General features: G+C 41.0%; 1 protein-coding gene across 1 annotated transcript in view; it reads left to right on the top strand.

The window, feature by feature from the left end:
• The first annotated feature begins 447 nt into the window (after positions 1–447).
• LOC127413886 (sodium/calcium exchanger 3-like) overlaps positions 448–6,000 on the top strand; it is a 70,503-nt gene continuing 64,950 nt past the window's right edge. The window contains exon 1 of the mRNA XM_051651435.1: positions 448–804. The gene's annotated coding sequence lies outside the window, so the exon portion shown is untranslated. The remainder of the gene's footprint in view (positions 805–6,000) is intronic.

The following is a 6,000-nucleotide window of genomic DNA, read 5'->3' as shown; positions in this document are numbered from 1 at the left end:
AGACGCTTGTGTCCGCGTGTGTTCGGAGGAGGGTGTGTTTCCAAGGCGAAATCTGGAGAAGGGAGGCGGTGATAGAGAGGGGAGAATAGCGAATTTGCGAGACGACTTTAATTCTCAATATTTGGACATCTCAAAATCCCCCTTTCATGATGCCATCCTTGCGCGCGGAGAGTCTCTACTATATAATCAAGAAAGCGGGTTTGCTCGCGCTGTGTGATGCGCGCGGATGAAATCTGCAGATGCTGGAAACACAGAGGATTCCGTAACGGTTTCTGCTAAATCGGGATGCTTGGTCATGAAATGAAACGAGGCCCATTCGGTTGTGAGAACTCCAACTTCTTTCCTCCTGCGCTATAAGACGGTTGGAGTGATAGAGAGAGAGAGAGCGCGAGAGGAGGGGGCGCGAGCGTTCGCCGCTGTTGCTCGGGGCTCGCGGAAAAAAACGCTCACATGGATTCCGGTATTCCATTTTTCAACGGCGCTTCGATCTGAGCGCGCGCTGACAGCCCCCGGTGACCGGCGCATCCATCAGACCCGGCGAGGGAAAGAGGCATCACTTCGCCGGTTCCATCGATCTGCCGGAACTGGCCAGGCACCGTTTCGCGTGTGTGTGTGTGTGCGAGCGAGGAGGGCGAAAGCGGCCCTGAGGTATTTCTGCGACCGAAGAGCAGCCTGCTGCACGCTTAACGGAGAGCCAGTGAGACGCTCAGGAAATAAAATCCTCAAAGACATCCGAGGGAACCTGCCTGGCTGGAATATTTCATCGCTTAGGAGGAAAGCGGTCCTCTCTTGCTCAGATCACAGGTACGTACCTTCCGTTCAATGCGTTTGTGCGTCTCTATTGGTTAGTCAGCGATAATTAGTGCAGTTTGAGGCGCCACCGGCTTTATTTAGGGATAGTTGGAATCGGTAAATGTTTGACGCTGCTCTGAGTGGAATGGATGTGACCAGCACTTTGAAATTACCGTGGATGTCTCCAAATTTGCGTCACAGGTCTCCGATCATTTCCACAATAATACGGAGAATAATCACTGCCAGTGCTGAATTCATCATTATAATGATTACAAAAATGACGATAATGATGCAAAGCGATGTCTTAATTTTTATGTATTTATTTATTTATTTTTTATGTCAAACAATTTGATCTGAATTTAGTTGATGCTGATGTCGTGTGAGACTGATGTATGATTCATTTATCAAGAGAAGTGACAGTCGGGGCGGGGGTGAGATCATTTATGATCAGAGGCTGCGATTAGCGCGATTAGGTTTTTTTTTTTTTTTTTTTTTGCTGTTTAACGGAGGATGTGTGTTTCTCTTGATCCTGCCTATCACTTGCGTTTCTATACATACGTATCTGAACGACCCTTTGGCCCTGCCGAAACACTGGACGCTCGGGCATAGATGGAAATTGACGCCAATGCATGGTTCCCATTTGGTTATTTTTTAGGAACCAGCTTGTAACATTCTAGAAACGTTTATTTTTTTGGGGTCTTATAACCACAAACTAACATTCTCATAACGTTGCAGAGATGTTTCTGTGTGACAACCTAAAAAAGAACTTATAAAGAACATATACTAGAATTAAAGCAAGACATGGCTTGTAGACTGATTATCAATGTAATGTTGCGGTTTGGTTGCAGAAAGGTCCCCAGAATTTGGAGGGATAGTTCACCTAAAATTGAAAATTCTCTCATCATTTACTCACCCTCATGCCATCCCAGATGTGTATGACTTTCTATCTTCTACAGAATATCTCGGCCCTGTAGGTCCATACAATACCAGTGAATGGTTACCAGAACCTTGAAGCTCCAAAATGCATATAAAGGCAGCATAAAAGTAATCCATACGACTCCATTGGTTAAATCCATGTCTTCTGAAGCGATATGATTGTTGTGGGTGAGAAACAGATCAATATTTAAGTCCCTATTTTACTATAAGTTCTTCTTCCTGCCTAGTAGGTGGTGATATGCACAAAGAGTGTGAATTGCTAACAAAACAAAAGGATTTAAAAGTGAAAGTGGAGATTTATAGTAAAACATGACTTAAATATTGATCTGTTTTGCAGCCACTCCTATCATGTCACTTCTGAAGACATGGATTTAACCACTGGAGTCTTATGAATTACTTTTATGCAGCCTTTATGTGCTTTTTGGAGCTTCAAAGTTCTGGCCACCATTCACCTGCATTGTAAACCAACATAGCTGAAATATTCTTCTAAAAATCTTAATTTGTGTTCAGCAGAAAAAAGAAAGTCATACACATCTGGGATGGCATGAGGGTGTGAGTAAATGATTAGAGAATTTTAATTTTTGGGTGAACTATCCCTCTAAGGGAATGTCAGGGGAACTGTTATACACAACCTAAAGGAAACAGTGCTAACCAAAAAAAAGAAAAAAAAAAAGAACCTTAAAACTCTTTTCTGGGAAGCAAAACATTTTAGTTGGGTTGACACAATATCAGTATCCTTTACTTGGTAGATTTGGTATTTTCTGTCTAACAGTCTTATGATGGTAAATGTGTGTGTTTTTTGTTTTAGTTTTTTGTTTTTTGTAAAGATGGTCAGATGGGATTTGGGCAAGTTATTTTGATTTAGTTATATGTTGCTTGTTTCTGATGTTCTTGTGGTTCCTCTCTGAACAGGTAAAGGAGCCTTTGCTGAGATAGGTGATTAATTTAGGACAGCTGACACCTGCCACACTCTCCTACACACTGTTTATAACACTGTCTGGTGTCGCCCCACTGGGCATTTCTTAAAATAGGATGGGGGCGGCAGGAGCTCATCTCGTGTTTGTGGGTGTCTTTAGTTTGCCCTGTCTCCTGTTACCCCTGAAAGACTTCTAACACCTCTTTTTCAGCAGGCCAGAGAGCTTCAGGACTCTGGGAAACAGATATTGCTGCTGGCGGCAAACTTGCTGGCTCTGGAGTTGTCTGGAGTTTTTGTGCTTTCGTCTGGTATTCAGCTTGATTTTGTTTTACAGTGGCGTGATATTTGTGCTCCCTCTAACTCGTCTCCTTTTGTGCATGTGTACAACAAAATGTGTTAGTACAACAAATACATAAATATGCATAGACACTCACAGAGCTGATTGGCTGACTCCAATTTCTTTCTCTAATGAATACACGCAATTCATTAGCTCGAAGTCCTCATTAGTATGTTAATTAACCTGTGTTTTCATGGGCCTTGTGTGTAAATGTGTGTAGTCTGTTCAATAGTCTGATGTTCAATAGTCCTCTCAGCAGCAGTTGTCAACAGTTGCGTATGAACGGATTCGCTGAGGATTCTGGTATGCTAGCTGAGGTGTGATATATGAGAGGGGAAAGAGAGGAAGTGCGATGAGGAAAGTTTCCATAACTTGCTTTTCCCCACATTTTACATCCAACTTGTTACTCGTATACAACTACCGGTATGTTCTTGAGGGGTTACAGTTAAAGGGGTAGTGCACCAAAGAAAATAAAAAAACAATTCTGTCAATGATCGTGTTGACATGCACAGTCTTGCACCAATTATGCTTAAAAAGCTTGACAACATGTAAGGTCATGTAAAAACCTTAAACGTGTTTCTATTATCGGGTACGGTCATAAGCGGTTTAAGCAAAAAGCGATAGAATCTGGTAGATTTTTCCCCATTACCACGATTTTGCATAAAAGGCAGTAAACATAAAAGAGGTAAACACCTCTTACCAGCTTATCCAGTGTGGACAATTATTGTGCCTTTTTACATTCAAGTCTCATGTAAACACCTTTTTCTTGCGTTATCAGATTTGTAAATAAGCTGATTTTTGGTAGTTATCAGCGTATTGTTGTGCGATTACTCACCCAGATGTGAGTGTTCCAAACCTGTATGACTTTCTTTCTTCCATGAAACACAAAAGGCGATGTTAGACAGAATGTTACTATGTCAGTCCCCATTTACTTTCATTGTATGGAAAAAAATAAGAGCAGCGTTCCTTGAAAATTCTTTCAAAATTTCTCCTCTTTCGTTCCAAGGAACAACGGAATAAGAGTGAGTAAATGACAAATTGTCATTTTTGTGTGAACTATCCATGTAAAAAGTTCTGAGTAAATTTAAGACAGCTATTTGCTTCGCTTACAGGTGCCAAAAAGGGACTTTAATGCTTGCTGAGATCAACATGATCGTATGAGCCTGCAACCCACAGGCATCTCATTGCCATGGGAACACCTCTGAGGCGGTGGAAAGGAGGTTACCCATGATTGGCTCACCACCCTGAAACACTGCAAGTTAAGTTTCATGAGAGGTCTGACCTGATCATATTATGACTGAGATTCAAACCCACCATCTGTGTGATGGGATCCACTATGCTTCCAAATGGCTCTGACATACTGATTTGAGTTTAATAGGAATCCTCCACCCACTCAATACATTAATTCAGCCCCAAATAACCAAGAGTTAATCTTATGTGAACAACAGAGAAATCACGTACTCACCTGGCCTAGGAGTTCTCTTTCCATAAGATTATGCAAGATCATTTTTTTGACAGATATTGAGATCTGACACCCGACAAACAGTTAATGTCTGGGAAAAACACCATATATTTTTTAAAGGTGCACTCAGTAGGTTTTTACTCTTTAAAAAAGTTTTACCCCTAAAAAAATAAATACTAGTTTTGAAAAATATGTTTAAATAATTTACACTCAACTGAGATGATGAATATAGTCATATCAGTAGCATAAAAGCTTTTCTATTTTACATGGAACTGGGCTGCCTCATGGGGGCCGCCAGGTTTAGGTCACATGACCAACTGAATACCACTCATTTTATCCCTTTAACCACCATATTATCAGTTGCATTTGCTCAGAATTAAATTAATCATGGCTGACTGCGAATAGCACATTTCTACAATGGCATTGGTAGCCAAAAAATATATATTAAACAACAACAACAACAACAACAAAAAAACAATATTGTTTTTGTGTGATGTTGCATCCAGTGACCAGTAACCGCCGCCCCAAAAGACATATGGCACACTGATAGTCTTTGATAAGCAGTGCTGAATGAGGATCAACCAGTCAAATCATTTTAAACCTATGAATCTGCATTTGACTTTTCAAACACTCAGCTGAGAATCTGATCTGATGTTTCATAGCTGAAAAGAGAAAGTAAGAGCAAGAAGAGAATGAAAGAAGAAATGTGTAATTGAAGGAATGGAAGCATTCCTCATTCTCCAGCCTTCCTCTGTGTGGGTTTTCTGAGGAACACAGGCTGTGTAAGAGAGTGTTTTTCTCCTATCATCTCTGTTCTACTGTATTTTTTAGTACATACTTTTTCATGCTGGCATTGACTCCATGCTGAGAGTGTGAGTGAAAGAGACTGTGTGTGTGTGTTGTCCTCTCAGTCAGCACTCCACCATCTCAAGGGTGTATTTGGAATAATGTATAAAATCTTTTTCATGTTCTGAAGTGTGTTTACTTTCCTCCAGGAATGCATCACACACACACACACACACACACACACACACACACACACACACACACAGGAGACCTGCTACACAGTCCCGGAGAATGAAATTGTTGCTTTATACACAGTGCTTCTGGAGGGTCATATTGGGATTACGCTGTTACACACACACACACACACACACACACACACACACACACACACTGCGTGCCGGGCCTCTGACCACAGAGCAGAAGATCTCCTGAGGTCTCCTGTGCGGGTGTGTGGCAGTGAGATCTTTCTCTATATTGCTCTGAGCAGTTAATCACTCCTAACACACTATACGACACCATGATTTGAGGATTATCAGTGGATTACTCTTTACTAATAAAGATGCTGTTTAATTCTACTGTAACTTCACTGTTCACTGTTGTTTGAATCTTATTGGTCCACTTTATCGTCAGTAGAAACAAAGAAGATAATTTGAAGAAACAGAGAAAATAATCTGTAAAATTGTCAATGTTTTAATTGCCACATAGTGGCCTGACCAACAGTTTTAACTGTCGGCGAGAAAACAAAAATTTCACAGAATAGTTCACCCCAAA

The sequence above is a fragment of the Myxocyprinus asiaticus genome, chromosome 23 (genome assembly GCF_019703515.2).
Source record: "Myxocyprinus asiaticus isolate MX2 ecotype Aquarium Trade chromosome 23, UBuf_Myxa_2, whole genome shotgun sequence".
Classification (NCBI taxonomy): Eukaryota; Metazoa; Chordata; class Actinopteri; order Cypriniformes; family Catostomidae; genus Myxocyprinus; species Myxocyprinus asiaticus.
This window is presented reverse-complemented; position numbering and strand designations above follow the sequence as displayed.